At 39.3% G+C, this 15,365-nt stretch overlaps 1 long non-coding RNA gene across 1 annotated transcript; it reads left to right on the top strand.

Moving 5' to 3' along the window:
- The first annotated feature begins 3,258 nt into the window (after positions 1-3,258).
- On the top strand, positions 3,259-13,998 carry LOC130170637 (uncharacterized). Its single transcript, XR_008828024.1, has 2 exons — positions 3,259-3,886; positions 13,798-13,998. It is a non-coding gene; the product is annotated as an uncharacterized LOC130170637 (long non-coding RNA).
- Positions 13,999-15,365: the final 1,367 nt, after the last annotated feature.

Genomic DNA, 15,365 nt, shown 5'->3' with positions numbered 1-15,365 from the left:
ATCTGCATCAGGGTTTACATTTTGTTTGTTTTTTGTTAGCTGTGACTTTCTCAAATTCAGCATTTCTCATTATTTTAAATAAACATAAAAATGTGCAGATCACCTCAAAAAGCATGTTTGTTTCTTATTTGTAGAAAATTGACTGGATGCTGGGTTATCCAAACAGCTTCTGCATTGGCACACCATTGAAAGCATGAGGACCAGAAGAAAGACTTTCAGCACTTTAGTCTCTTTATTCACTTTATTTCTCCTTTCTAATTTCCACGTAGGCAGGCAGTTGACTGTTACAGGTTATTTAATGGCTTAAAAGCAAATGAAAGCAATAATCATTGAACAGAGGTAATAAATCTAATCAAGGCACTTTTTTACTATTGAACAAAGGAACAGCAATAACTATAACAAATATAACTAGCTTACTCAATCTGAACAACGAAGCAGCAATAACTATACCAAATATCATTCACTCACTCAAATAATGCATCTGATGCACCGTCAACTTCAGGAAACACAACCAGGCAATATCACATGCAGATCAACATGCTGCAGCAGACAAACAGAGAAACTCAGCAAGGCCTGATCCATCATTTCAGGTGTGGCCTAACAGGTTGAGTGGCAAAGTCCTGCCTTTCTGGGACTGGGCAGGAGTCCGGTTTTCAACAATATTCTCATGTAGACCTGTAAAATCTACAGATAAGAGTTTGGATTATGATCATTTAACTGTTCCTAACAAAGGACAGCATAAACTCTTAAACATCTCTATCTCTATCCTATCTTACATTGCATATAGCTGGTACTATTGCCAAATTGTAACAGACTCTATGTGTACACAACATTTCCAAATGGTGCATTAAAACATCCCACTGAAACTTTTTTTTTTTCCAGCTCATCTTTCAAGTCTACAGTGGGTGAGTGTTTCATGCTCAAAAGACTTCAGATGGAGCGCACTGTAAGCTCAAGATAACCTATAATTGAAAAGATGTTTTATTGCAGATTAACTGTAGAGCTGCTACATGTTTTTAATTTTTCCACTTCTGAGAAGCTAGTTACTATCACTCAACATGTTCTGAAGTGCTCGCATGGAGAAGCAAAGAGTTTGTCGTCTGGGTACTAGATGTATGATGTTGAGGTCTTACTTTTTTACTTAAAAAGCGCAATAATTTGACAAGAAAAGCCATTTTCCTACAAAACTTGGGTTCTTCATTTTGTTTGTCTTTGTGCATTTACTGGAAAAACATTTGATAGACAACATTTTCTCCCAAAGTGCTCATAAGCCTCAGCTTTGAGGCCAACAGTCACACACTATGCTGCTCAGCTTACTTTGTCAAAGCAACTGTGCTTCATGTGTCTGCCGTTGTGGCAGTGCTGATGTTTGATGGCCCAATTACAGAAAATGACCAAGAGAGCTGTTTATCCAGTGTGTTTTCAGAGTAAATCCACAGATTAAACGGCCACAGATAATAGTGCATAAATTGTGTGGTTTAACACCTCCTGCTGATATTTGTGTCCGTTCTGTCTTAAGTCCAAATCAGCTCAAGAGGTTGAAGAGATCACTGAATATGAAACGTAAATTTCCATTCAGGAGGAAAGCGTTGGCATAATCCATGAGATGCCTTCGAGCCTAATACACTTGACCAGTAGTGCCAAGGAAACTGGGGAATTTAAGACATTTGTTTGAAAAGGATATGTTATTCTTTCATTTTTCTTCTGACCCCAAATGTGAATGTATTCAAGCTGAACTTCAGAATCCCTCTGACTTCTGTAAACTTAATGTGAACTCAATCATGAGGGATTCTGACTCTGGGCCTGGTTAATTACTGGTTAATTACATCTTCAGACACAGGTCATAGTCAGAGCCAGAGCCAAATATTAAGGTTAGCTCATCTTTGCTGACAGAAACTGAACCCAACCACAACTTCACTACTTTGTTGAGCTTGATCAGAGAGAGTTTGAGTTGATTTGACTGCTGTATGGGGAATTTTTTTTTACATTTCCACATCCTAAAATATCCTAAATTTAGTCATTTCTTTCATGATAATGTAACCGACTGGGTGACATGTTAATGTAACTGTTCTGTTATAGGGTAACTTTGTTAAGACTGTTATGTTCAGTTAAGGTAGAAATGGCTCATAATTGCAGATACTGAGTTTTACAGGTTGTCAGTGAATGTGTGTTATGCGTAGAGATAGTGAAGCCTTTCAGTTATCACTGCAACCTATTACAGTAATTAGTGTGAGACAACGTACCGGTGATTGACTGAGAGTGCAGGTTGTTGTTGTTCCTGTTAGTTGGGGAGCTGATGTACGGTGGGAGTTGTTGAAGTTAGTTGATAGCGCTGAGTTTAAACTGTGAAACCAGTTAAGGTTTGTTTTGGCGTTGACTACGGCCCACAGTAGCCTGTGTTAAGTGAACGAATACAGTACTGGTGAAACAAGCTCACGACCCATAGCTTCATTATTGAATGTCACTACAATATCAACACTTTATCCAGCCTGAACAGGAGAGAAAGACTGCTTAAATATATATATATATATATACTCATATACCAACACTTTGATGGAACAGAGAGGCTTTACAGTTTTGCCATGCAGTCAGAGCTATAAAATATCTGTTCAAGGTTCAGTAAACAAGATTTTGAACAATAATATAGAAACAAACAACTATTTCCTATGTAAAGATATAGCCTAGTGGAGTAATGGCACCCTGAGCAGAGAGCGAGGTCACACCCCCTATGTAATTTCTTTGCTTTTGTTTTGGTAGCTGACAGAGGTGAACAAAATACACAGCTCCATTACTTTTGTCAGATCATAGATCCCTGGTCAAATATTACTCCAATACAAGTGAAAGTTGTTCAGTTAAGTTTTTACTTGAGTTAAAGTACTGGAGTACTTGATTTTAAAATACTTGAGTGTTTAAAAATGTTTATTTACTGAACCTGATGACTTTGAAACAACCTACTGACTGAACTGACTGTAGAATCTGGAGAATAAAAGCTTGTAGAATATGATTCAAAGACTGTAGACAACGAAATAAAAACAAATGATTCAACAAAAGCAGCCTTTGTTTTCGTATTTGTTTTAGTCAGTGATGAAGTCTGGTCGTGGTAAACAGCAAACATTTCAAACTAAATTAATCTTTCTTTATTTCTTAACCTTCAAACAGACTTCAGATCAGACCATGGTGTAGAATCTTCTGCCTCATCTATCTAGTTTTCATTTCGAGCATTAAGCTGTGTACCTTCTGTAAAGGAGAATCGGAAGTTCTTGCAACAAAAACGTAGAACACATCATGTGTGAATTATTCAGCCAATCAGGATTAAGTGCTGTCGTCACAGAGGTGTTTCCCAGCCGGTGAAGCAGTTGGAGAACAACTGCTGCCAACTGACTGGAAAAACTGAGGGCGCCTTGCTCCGAGGTTTTAATGTCAAGTGCACAGCGCCGGCGAAAGTCGGACAAAATTTCTAACCAGCATTCACTGTGTCAAAGTCCAGCATGCATCACTTCAACTCGGCGCGATTTAGCGCAGCGCCACATAAAGTCGAACGCACCTATTGCACAGTGCAGTACTCCGCCTTCAGGTGAAAGCAACTTCCAGAATCCTCCTAACTGAAGAAACCACGTCAGCTTAAAAGGCCTCAGACAGAAACACAGATAAGACCAGAGCATAGGAGTGCTGTCTATGGGGATTACGCTCTTAAATCTGTTGAACTGTCAAAACATCTGTTAAGTTTTAAAAGTTATTACTGGCACCTTCAGTGTAATTCTAAGTTCAAGGCGGAATTTATCTCCCTGTCCGACCGTGGAGCTAATACTGGTCTGGCTTTACTGGATGGAGGAACCAAGGAGCTGCTCCAGATAGACTCCGAAGTGGCTTTTCTTCTCCTCAATGCGTAAGTAACTTGATGGCTACATAATGTTAATTGACTGTTTTCATAAATGACTGGCTACAGAAGGCATGCTTATGTTTGCTAACTTGCTGTTATCAGTATCATAAGTGTGTGCACAAATGTTGCATATTGCTAGCTGGCTAACTGTCAGCAACGGCAACATTAGCGTGGGCTAATTTATGTTAGCTTTTGTGTATACAGCATAACTTTATTCAGTTGTGCTTCTTGTTGTGTGTTTAGTGGCCTCTTTCACTGAGCTTCTTACACCTTAAGGACTGAGAAAGGGAAAGGAAGGGATGGGGGTTGTGGTTAAATGGTGGCCGGATGTGTGGCTGACACAGCATTTGTTTTGTCCTGAGATGCTTGTGGTCTAGTGCCACAGCTAGTTGCAGTTAGGATCATTTCACATGATAAGATTTACACCTGCAGAACACTGAAAAGCTTTTTATTTTGATGTAATGGGTAACAGATGCTAATGGCTACAACAGCTGACCAACATGTAAAATTTAATTTGTTTTGGTGTAGGCTACAGCAGATAGGACAGGCAAAAGAAGAGGTAGTCATTAGTCACCTGTTTGGGGATAGAAACATATGAGACATAAATATATTTTTCATTGTTTCAAATTTAAATTCAAGTGTATGAATAGGATTGCTTGATATTTGTTTTCTACATGTATTTACCACTTTTGGTGAGTTGTAGGTATTTAGTTGGGTAGCAGCTACAGTGTGACTTGCATGTTAGAGACTAATCAAGAATCAGTCATATTTATTTCCGGGATCTGTTGCTGATTTCTTTCTCATAGATAGCTGAAAAAAAAACATATATTATTTTCACTGTTTTGCTTCTGTTAAAACTTACATGCAACCCTTTGTCATGCTCATTGGATGTTTAATGGCATGAAGGTTGATGATTTTCAACATCTCTGCCTTCTAACACATCACTTTGCACATTGTTTTGGACATGAAAGATATGAGAGAGTCTGCGCTTTCAGGTCTCATTTCGTTATCAGTGCTAGAAAATGAATTGGGGCCTTATCAGTTAAGATATTGCCGATATGATCCATTTGAAATATTAATATCGGTTAGTAATAATGTCTAGCAGACTCAAAAGGTCTTTTAAAATAGTACAATAAGGTCTGCATTAGAGTGAAAATTACAAATTGCTTTACTGATGCAAATCATTTTGTTTAAATGAACTTCCTTCGGTACAACAGTAAGTGAATGTGTCACTGTTTTCACTGCTTATTTGGACTGTTTTCAATACAGTAGAGGAGTATGTTCAGGCTTTTGTTGGTTCAAGCTGTCATGTCCAGCTCAGTATAGGTCTATATGTGAGGTTAATACCTCAGCAGCTACTTATTGTCAATGTTTCTCTGGCAGTCTTTTAATAAGGTTTCAACAAGCAGTGACAACAATGGTGCTCTCAGTCACCAGTAAGTGGAGCTCCACTGTTAAAAGCTTCTGATCCGGTCAGTGATGATGGTGATTCAGTATAGTCAGTTCAGATTAAAGAGTCTGTCTTTAAAGATTTGTTTAGCCTGCATACTGTGAGTAAGAAGAGAACTTTGTGTATGAAAGAACTGGCATAGCAGCTTGGTTGTGCTTTATGGGACCAGCAGTGTTAAAATGTGTTGTTGACCAGTCAGATTGATTCATTTAAACCTGAATACAACAGAACTCAGGCTGTAAAAGACATGTGAACATATGCATTTACCTGCAGCTTTATGTACTTTTGGTTTTAGAGAATATGCCTGTTCTTTTATTTTTTTTCTTTTATTTTTTTATACAAAATATCATGAAGGACATAGTCCAGCTGTCATGACAGTCACGTTAGCATGGCCTGTGACCTGTCAGTGTAAAGAAGATGGATGGCCTGAGGAGAAGCGGGAAAAGAATACATATGAAAGCTTATTGTGCACATATGGTCCATTAAGCACTTTCCTGCTTGTTTTTATGGCTGGTTTAATCTTTTTTAATCTGTCAGAAAATCAATTTGTTCACGATGCTGCCAGGTTGCTGAGCAGAGCACTCCATCACACATCCATAGACCTTGCCTGCCTGAGCAAGGCATTGTGCTGGATGCTAGTCATCAGAAACTGCTATACAGAGATAAATGAATGCATTGATGGATAGATAGGGGCGGAAAAGATAGAAAGGGACCAAAAAAGAACGAGCAAGTTTATGTGAAAGTGAGTGGAAAGATATATGAACAGACAAACAGCAGACAGACAGATTGTGCTATTTACAGTATCTAGAGAACGATGAGAATCTAATAAAAAAGTAAACATAACAGTATGACAATGTAAAAAAGTTTGTAAAATGTCAAGAAAATGTAAATATGTTAGAATAAGACAGCAACAGACAGGTTAGACCAGTGAAGGAACTTCAACAGAAAGAAAAAGTAGGATAATACAATTTATAAAACAATATATGTAAATACAGATGACAAAAAAAGAGAAGTCCGTACGTTTATATAACTGATAAAATAAATAAATGGTCACAACTCCGGAATTTTTTGCTTTTGCGTTTTCGGCGACATTTAGGCCCTATTGATTTGATTTGATAAATCATAAATAAAATAATTTTGTTTTAGCAAGATAATCTCTTTAACTTTTGTCAGTTATATTATGTCAAACATGAGAAGGCCTATTGAAATCCAGTTAGAATTGTTTAACACACAGTTCAGGCTCTATAATTTCCATCTTCCTGTGTTCCATCTCCCAGACATTACATGTTGCTGTCCTGCAGTAAAGTACGCAATATCCCCAATAAATAATTTACAGAAATATACATGCAAAAAAATGAGGAAACAATAAAGGCACCCCTTTTTAGCAATATGAAGTTGAACAATTTAACTGTGTCACATGTAGCCTTTACTCATAGGATCTATCTATAAAAATAGGAGGCTTTAAACTCAGCGAGATAGACAGAAAAAGAAAAGAAGGGAGACTGATTGAGCTTCGTTTCTAAAACCCCAAGTCTAAAACCCCACAGTGAACCAGTGATTATCCTGCATTCAGCAAAAACCAAGTAAGTCCTGTAATTCCTCCAAAGGGCCGGGATGCTAAAAGAGCTAATTTGACAGAACAAGTATAAGAGAGAAAAAGTATTTTCTGTAATAATCTGTGGATTTACTGGGAGAAAGGGAGGATACCTGGGATAAAGCAGGGGTTTGGCTGAATCCATTACACCAGTGCTATGGGATTATTAACACAGCCAGGAGTCACTGGGGCTGATAAATACCCATATGAAGACATTGCAGGGGCAGTGAAATGTGTCATTTCCACTCCCAACAGCACGCAAAGGAAGAAAAACCATCAAAATTGCATGCAATTTATTTGTCAGCTTAGAAGAAAAAACGAAAAAAAGTCTTTATCTGGTAAAAGTATTTTTTTTTTTTTTCAAAGCAGGAAGGCTATTTTCCCCTTGAGCTGCTCGGAAAAGGAATACGCCTTATTAGCCTCTGCGACACACAGAGCGTTATTTGGTTATGCAGTGAAGCCTAAAACAGAGTCTGCGTTTAAAGCTGCTTCATCCCTCCATCTCACTGAGTGATTACCTCTGTCAGGCCTTCAACAGACAACGCAAGAAACACACAAACGGGCACATGCACATACGCACTCGTTGGCAAATTTGTGCATGTGCACATGCACACACAGAACATAAAACACCTGTCCCCCTAAAACGCCCGAGAGCTCTCATCCTGCCTCTCTGCCACACCTCAATGTGCAGTAATTCTGGAAAAGGGCCTCTTTAAGATTTGTGGCCATAAAAGCTAGGCGCAGACTGAGCCATTAAATGGCTGCGGTGGGTGCTGGGATGCATCTGCAGCAAGGAAATGTTCCTAGACCATTAGTCTAACACTCAGATCTGTAGACAACAGGAAAGGAGCCGCCTATGAAAATGTGTTTTATTCTTTGTGATGCAAATGCAGTAAACGAAAGGGCGTGGGTGACAGATACTCAACAAAAGCCATTTCCGGGATGAATGGAGAAAAAAAGCACAAATCTGAAATAACTAACTGTCGTTAATGAGTTTTGTTCAAAAGTAGGAAGCAGTTGGCTCGCAGTCCCTCTCCAGCCGGTCTCCTCCTTGCTCTCTCCTTGAACACGACAAAACTCGGGAGGAGGACGAGGAAATGCAAGCCAGCACTGGTGGACGCTGATGCTCTGTTAAACCCTGTCTTAATTAAAAAACATGAAAAGAAAACAAGAAAGCAGAGAACCTGCGGTTATGCTAGTTTACTGTTCTCCCTGAGCCCTTTCCAAGGACTCTCACTAAATGTTTAATTTCGCTGCAGACAGTGACATTTATCAGTGGGTTTCCAGTGGGGATGCTCATAAACAGCCTGTTCCCTGGACAGAGGCATCTTGGCCTGAGGGGAGGGACAGACAGAAACAGAAATGGAGGGAGACGGAGAGAAGACAGCCAGAGCATCATGAATTTCTGATTGAAAGAGATGGAGACAAGGGAAAAGACAATGTAGTTATACAGAATTTCCGATTTGATGTTGATCATCTTCTTTACATAATGCCCATAGTAAAGTGTTTGTTGGGATTAAATGAGCAAGAGAGGCAGCAGTGGTCTTTCACAGAAATATTTCTCAGAGGTAAAGCCACCTTCAGAGGATGAGATATACTCATTAGTTGGGCCATATCTCCGTGGTTTTAGCAAAAAGAACTATCGATTTTAGGTCAAGCACTGTAGCCCAGGGATTAAGGTAACATGGGTTACAGACTACTAAACTTTTTCAGTGCTTGTTTCTTTTTCATTTTAATGCAAGTTCCAGTTAGTGAGTAACATATCAAGGATATAGAAGTAAGTTTGCAAATATGTAGATGTTTAAATGGTGGCAAACATAGCATCATTGCAGTTGATTAGGCATAATAGCTAAGGTTTAGAAGTAAGAACCATACCTGAGTTTACTTCCACCAGCTCCTGGCATTTACACTTGTCCTCTCTAAATCTTTGTCTCTCTGTGTCTTAAAGTTCTGATGTATTTTTTTTTTTTTTACTGCCCAACAGTGGTCCAATTGCAGCCAACACTGTTTAGATGTTGCTGCTCCAACAAGTTCCATTAAAACTTTTGATATTAAGGGCCAGATTTATATGAAACTACTTTACTGTCAGCTTATACTAAAGTTTTGCATCCTAAGGCAGTTCCATCTATGAGGTTTAGACAGAGATTAAATGTACAGTTAGACATATGACAGTTTCCGTAGTCATACATAACACATCATGTTCTCTGGGTTCAGATTTCAATTAGCAACACATTGGTCTTGGTTAAGCAACAGTACAGACTGACATATAAAATAGTTCTTCAGCCTTTTACATTTAAATTGGGAGACGATGTTTTCTCTATTTAAGACATGCAAGGAGCCAGAGGAGATTCTGTTAGGAAATCTGAGCATGCTCTTGTGGTGGGCTGCTTGAAAAGAGTGTTCCAAAGGTTGACCAGTAGTCCTTGAACCGATTCAGAGTTGATTTTATAGTTAAGTGTTAAGTTTCAAGTTTCACAGACAGGCTGCATTACAGCATGGCACTTTGCATAACTGAATTAAAGAAAACAAGAACGTCTGGCTACAGGCTCCAAAAGGTCTAAGCTTATGAAGAAATTAAATGCATTGCTGTATGTTTTTACAAATAAATTCTATATGAGGAATCCCCCATAGGATGGCATCTATCATAACACCCAGGTATTTGTATGAAGAGACTAGCTGACAATCAGGAGGAAGGCCAGAATTAATTTCCTATCTTTTTTGTTTTTATAATAAGGGTGTTTTGTCACACCATTCAGTTAACCATCACCATCATATCACACTGGCACAGTCTGGGGTCATCACTGTCCGTCAGCAGAGACAGTAAGGTGGAATCATCAGTATTTTTTTTTTTTTTTTTAAATATACTGGTGATGCAGTCAGCAGTGTACAATGTAAATAACAGGTGAGCTGATGCATCCTTGAGGCACTCCAACATTAGTTCAGGTCAGAATTACCCTTTACGAACTATATTATGTTTCTGAGAAAGGAGTTGTACCAGTGAATGAGGTTTGGATTGAGTGACTGTAACTGAGGCATTTTAGATAGGAGAAAATCAGACTGAATTGTATTAAATGTAGAAGAAAAGTACAGGAATAGAGTTGTGGTTTCACATTTGTTGAGGTGTTTGGAGATGAGATGCACAAGTACTGCATCTTCCATGCTGCGACCTTGTTTGTTGGCAAATTAAAAAAGATCCTGTGTGTTTCCTGCTGCTTTGAGGTTTTGAACCATTATCTTTTCCAATCATTTTATAATAACAGATCTGAGTGCTTTAGGTGGAATTTCTGATCCTACCTGTCATCCCCCTTTTGCATAACTGAACTGGTGTTCTCACCTCTGGGGGATGTTATCCAAAATCACTGGGGATATTTGATGCTTTATGTCCTCTGGGGTTCAAGGAGGATGTAACTCCAGCAGAGCCTCCTTGCTGTTGGAGAAAATAGACTGTAACTCGCTGTTGTACTGGCCATGCTGTACACAGGTGTGTTGGTGTTTGTAAGTGGACTGAAGAACATAGATTCCCACCGGTATCAGTGCAATCCAAAGAGAATTCATTACCAAGGCTTTTGCCTTTATGTTTAAAGTTAGACACTTTATGCCCATCCATTGTATTTACTAAGCAGACACATAGTTTGCATTTCATTTTAGTAACCGTTTGCATATTTATTTAAAGGTATTTGTTTTTCACCACTAGTAATAACAGTGCGCTTTTTACATCCTGGCATCGATTTCGTGCTATTCCACGGAACCACAGATGGTGGCAGTAACATACCAACAATCATAGCCATGCCCCTGCAAGGTCAGTGAAGAAGAAGATTTCAACTAGCAAACGCTGAAAACATTGCACGATATAAATTATTTTACAAATTGGCTGATGAAGAAAATGCACTCAACACATTCGATAGGCCTCAAGGATACACACTGTGTTTTGGTGAGAAATACTGACCGTAAACATAATTTTGTCAAAGAAAAAATCTGCTAGGTTTATTATGGTCACGTAATATTAAACGGTCAGTTTTGCATGGGAAATTCTCCCCGTTTGAAAAGTAGGCAAAAACAGATGTGTTTTCCGTGTCAAATCAAATCAATAGGGCCTAAATGTCGCCGGAAACGCAAAAGCAAAAAATTCCGGAGTTGTGGCCATTTGCACTGCATTGTTTTCTTAGTAAATCTGATCCTCTGTGTTATTAAGTTGATGCTTGGTTCTTTATTATGGATTTATATTTTGAAAACAGTTCATTTTCTGTCTTTTGGAGTTTCACAGTTGGATAACTTGAAAAGTTCCCTTTCCATCCCGTATCTAGTAGCTACATTGTTGTTTGACCTCACACAAAAGCTTTACTGGTTTCCATTGTAGTGAACCCCAGTTAGACACAGGAAAAAACTAGAAAGTAATGGTGTTTCTGGTGAGAGGGAAACTATGCTGAAAGCAGTACTATCATTACCTGTCAGATGGAAGAGATTGTTCTTTTGAAATAGGGAAGGCTACTCCAAATGACTTATGCTTATTTGCACCCACATATCCCTCCGTTCCTCTGTCTCTTTCTCTGCTCACTCTCTCTCTCCAGTCTACTTCTTCGAGGCATACATTTTCTCCTCTCCATTCATATGTCAGTTCCTCCCTCCACAATCCTTCCCCCGCAGATTTATTCAGGAATACGAAATGAAATCCTCTCACATTTTTGACTTGTATTAAATGCCTTCATTCAAAATAAGGCTTGTGAAAACGACTTCCACCGAGGAGGTGTCAGGGCATGGCGTCTGTTAACATGCAGACTGTACAGTCGACTTAGCCCCTCTCTCTGAAAAAGGTGATATGACCTGACCTATCAGGTTAACTAACAACACCACACCAAGCCGTCATTCCGTCTCTGAGCTAGCAAGCTACAAGACAGACAAATCTTGAGGAAATGCTGTGCAGTAGTTGGATGTCAGTAAGACAATATCATTGCACAGACTTCTGATGGATAGTAACATTAGAGACCAGTGGCTGAAGGTTGATTTTTTTTTTTTTGTGAAATAGAGTCCGAATTTGGGTATTTGTTTGGCTCATTTCAGCAATGACTGACCATCGACATTTGCATTTAGCAGTGAGTTTTACCAAGCTACAGTAGTAGGCTACAGTCTGTTGTAGTAGGTAGTGAGAGAAGCATGAGAGATGAGATGTAAAATTATATTTTTGGTACTTAAAACTGCAATGCATCTTCTTCAGAGATCAAAACTGGCTGAATATAAAACACTAGAAAAATTTAAAATATGGGACCTTTAAGGGTCAGATGGACCCTCTCCACCTCTACTCTCAGCATCACTGCAATCTTTAAGCAAGTTTTAAGTTTGATGAATGTTGAGGCATTAAATTAAAATGTCTGCAATTTTCTCCCCTCATGGGGACTTTGCATCAGGCTGAGTGTCCTTCAGAGTAGTCATAGACCAGCGCCCTGCTTCAGAGCCAAATCATGATTAAAGGTACAGTCATCAGCCGAGCAGTGTGATAGGAACAAGATCTTTCCCCCCTGTCATTTACCGTCATACCTTTGCTATTATTTTTGATTATTTATGATTGGATTAGCCATTAGTGCCAGTGTTTATGGCATTTGATCGACATTGTATTAAACTCACCCTCAGTGCATTTCTGAAATGGCTGACTGTGACTTTAAGATGAGGTGTGTTTGTGAGACTGATTAATCAGCGCTGCTTTCAGCAGCCAAACAGATGTTGTTCCCCTCCTGTTAATAGAAAAATGCCTACAATGTCCTGCACGGGACATTTGGCACCATGATGTCTGTCATTATTCATTGTGAGAGGTTTTCCAATAACAAGGTCAGGCAGGGGGCATTATTTTGAGCACACTATCCACAGAGAGATGCGTACATAATGCATAGCACTGCCATGGGGTGCATGAGGCAGAAAGTGGCCCATGCTCAGCGTGAACTTGCCTGGGTAGCTGAACTGAGGCTTGGAAGAAAGAATAAGAGACTGAGCGAGAGTCCTTGGAGAGAATCTGGTCATCAAGTGTTCGGATGCTGTTCCATAAGTTTATGCAAGGCCCGTGGGCTGTGGATGTCATGTTGATATACAGAGCTTTAAAAGTTGTGAGGTTTTATATTATTTCTCTATGTGGCTTTGGAGAAAGAGAAAGGAGAATATAAAAGAAACTTTCTTTAAATCTGCTTTTTTAAGAGTGGTTGGTTTCTCAGAAAGAGCAGTCACTGCCTGTGTCCTCTCCACAGCTGTACTCTGTAGTAGAAGCAGCGGGGGCTGACTGCAAAGTGTGCAGGAATAATTTACTCCATACTTTTTCATACAATATCGAGGGGAGCCGTATTAATGGGGGGAAAATGGAGCAATGGACGAAAAAGGAGAGATGGATAGACAAAATGAAAGCATCAGCTCTTTAACAGAGTCCTCCTGTGGGAATATGTAAATAGTTTCACTTAAGTGCTTGAACTAAAAGAGACGAGAGTGAGCCAGAGTGCTATTAGCAGGGAATAAGGTGTGTGCTGATAAAACCCTAAGTAAAGATTTTCCCCATCAAATTCACCTGTCATTTAATGATATGAAAAGCCATCTGCTGTCAAAAAAAATGGACAGAATCAACGATGACTATTTTAAATCCAACCCTATGGCTGATGCACTTTAAAGTCACTACTGCAACACTTACAATAATAACTACAATCCCGTGAGTCCTGTAGTGCCACTTACAATTAAGTAACTGAAGATATTTAATGTCCTGGAAGTGTCATTTTGTTAATGTTATGGCAGGAAATGTGAGTATTTGTGTATTTTGTGTGGTTGTGTTGTCCTATTTGTGTGGTTTGAATGTCTTGTGAAAGGGTTTGGAAGAATTTTATCATTTTGGGTGATGAATTACAGATGGGACTGGTGGTAATGCTCAACTTCTTTGGTTGAAGAAACTGCGTGGGACTTTGACACCGTCATCCTCTTTTGCACCTTTTCTATAGGATTTCTAGGCTATATGATCCTTATACCCTGTCATTGTCATGGCTGTGATGATTCTGTTCTGCATGTGTGGCTTCCTGGTGTTGTCCAATAAAAACATCTGAAAAAAGAAAACACTTTCAGGTGTTCTTCAATTTCAGAAGTTCTACACACTCAAGTAAAGCTGTGTCTGTGTACCTTTTTAATTAGTCTGCATCTGTTTATGTGTCTCTGTCTATCTCAGTTTTGTCTCTGTCTAGCACTGTATTGTCTTATTTCCATTTCTACATCAGTAAATTCTAGACCTACTTTTTGGTATTGTTTGGCTAGTCTTTCTCTTTGTTTTCCACCTCAGCATTCACCTTTGCATGGTTGCAACAGGTTCTTTACATTATCCACTGACGCCTATGTTCACTGGCTCAGCACAGTTCCCCACCTGTCTCGTGTCCCCCCGTGGCCGAGTTTGACCTGCTGAAGGTGTTGCCAGGCAAGAACAGGACCCTTTGTGTCAGCTGTGGCCCTGTGGAGAAACCCTTTCTCCTTGTATTCGTGTGGAAGGACTCTCTGCTCATCTGCTGTTCAGTGTGGCTCAAGGCAGCCTTCATCCAATCTACCCCTTCTGCTGAGCCGTCTGGGAAATTTACCCTGCACCTTTTTGGACTTAAAAGAGTTTTCCAGTTTTTCCAAGAGGATTAAGAGTTTTCCCAACTCCTCTGCCTTGAGCAGAGCCTTTGTGTCAAGGCTCTTCTCACAGTGCAGTAAGTTTCTCATCTTTTCAGGTCATTTCAGGGCTTGTTTTGCCATAAACAAGTTATAAAGTCTATACTATGAATCTTTTATATTTTACTTTACTGTCAATGCGATGTTGGTACGTCCTTTAATTATGTTTCAAGACACAGAACTGACATTTTTATTCACATTGCACTTTGTGCTGGATTCCTCAGATCTACATCTGACATTACACCGTTTACTTACCGATGTACTGAACTATTAACAATTAAATATGAAATCTCCAAACCATTTTTTGGCATGTGTATACACAGCATATCAACATTAAAATAAAACCATCTAGCACACACTGAGGTAATAATATTTTGTCCAGGCTAATGGTTGTTTCAGTCTCTGGGCTACAATCTGTCCCACTTCACCACATCAACACAAACAGACGTTCTCCAAAGTATACTTCACCTATAACTGAAGTAATTATTGGGACTCAGGAAGGTCAACAGTGTAGCTTATTAGTTTTCACTCCAAGACTCTCCGTCCAGCTGCCTTTAATGTTATGCATACAAAGCCAAATTGTAGCATTAGTGGAGCCCTAGAGAGCAGGGTTTGACATTGATGACTTTGTTAAGGGGAACATATGTTTGAACAGATCGCCCCCTCTATAAATATAGGCTGTATTGAGTCCCAATGGCCTGAAGGCTGGCGGCAATGTATGTCTGCATGACATTATACAGAAAGAGAGCAAGGGAGGTAGAAAATGTGTGTATGTGTGAGGG

The sequence above is a fragment of the Seriola aureovittata genome, chromosome 6 (assembly GCF_021018895.1).
Source record: "Seriola aureovittata isolate HTS-2021-v1 ecotype China chromosome 6, ASM2101889v1, whole genome shotgun sequence".
Taxonomy (NCBI): Eukaryota; Metazoa; Chordata; class Actinopteri; order Carangiformes; family Carangidae; genus Seriola; species Seriola aureovittata.
The sequence above is the reverse complement of the archived record's forward strand: the minus strand, read 5'-3'. Positions and strand labels throughout refer to the sequence as shown.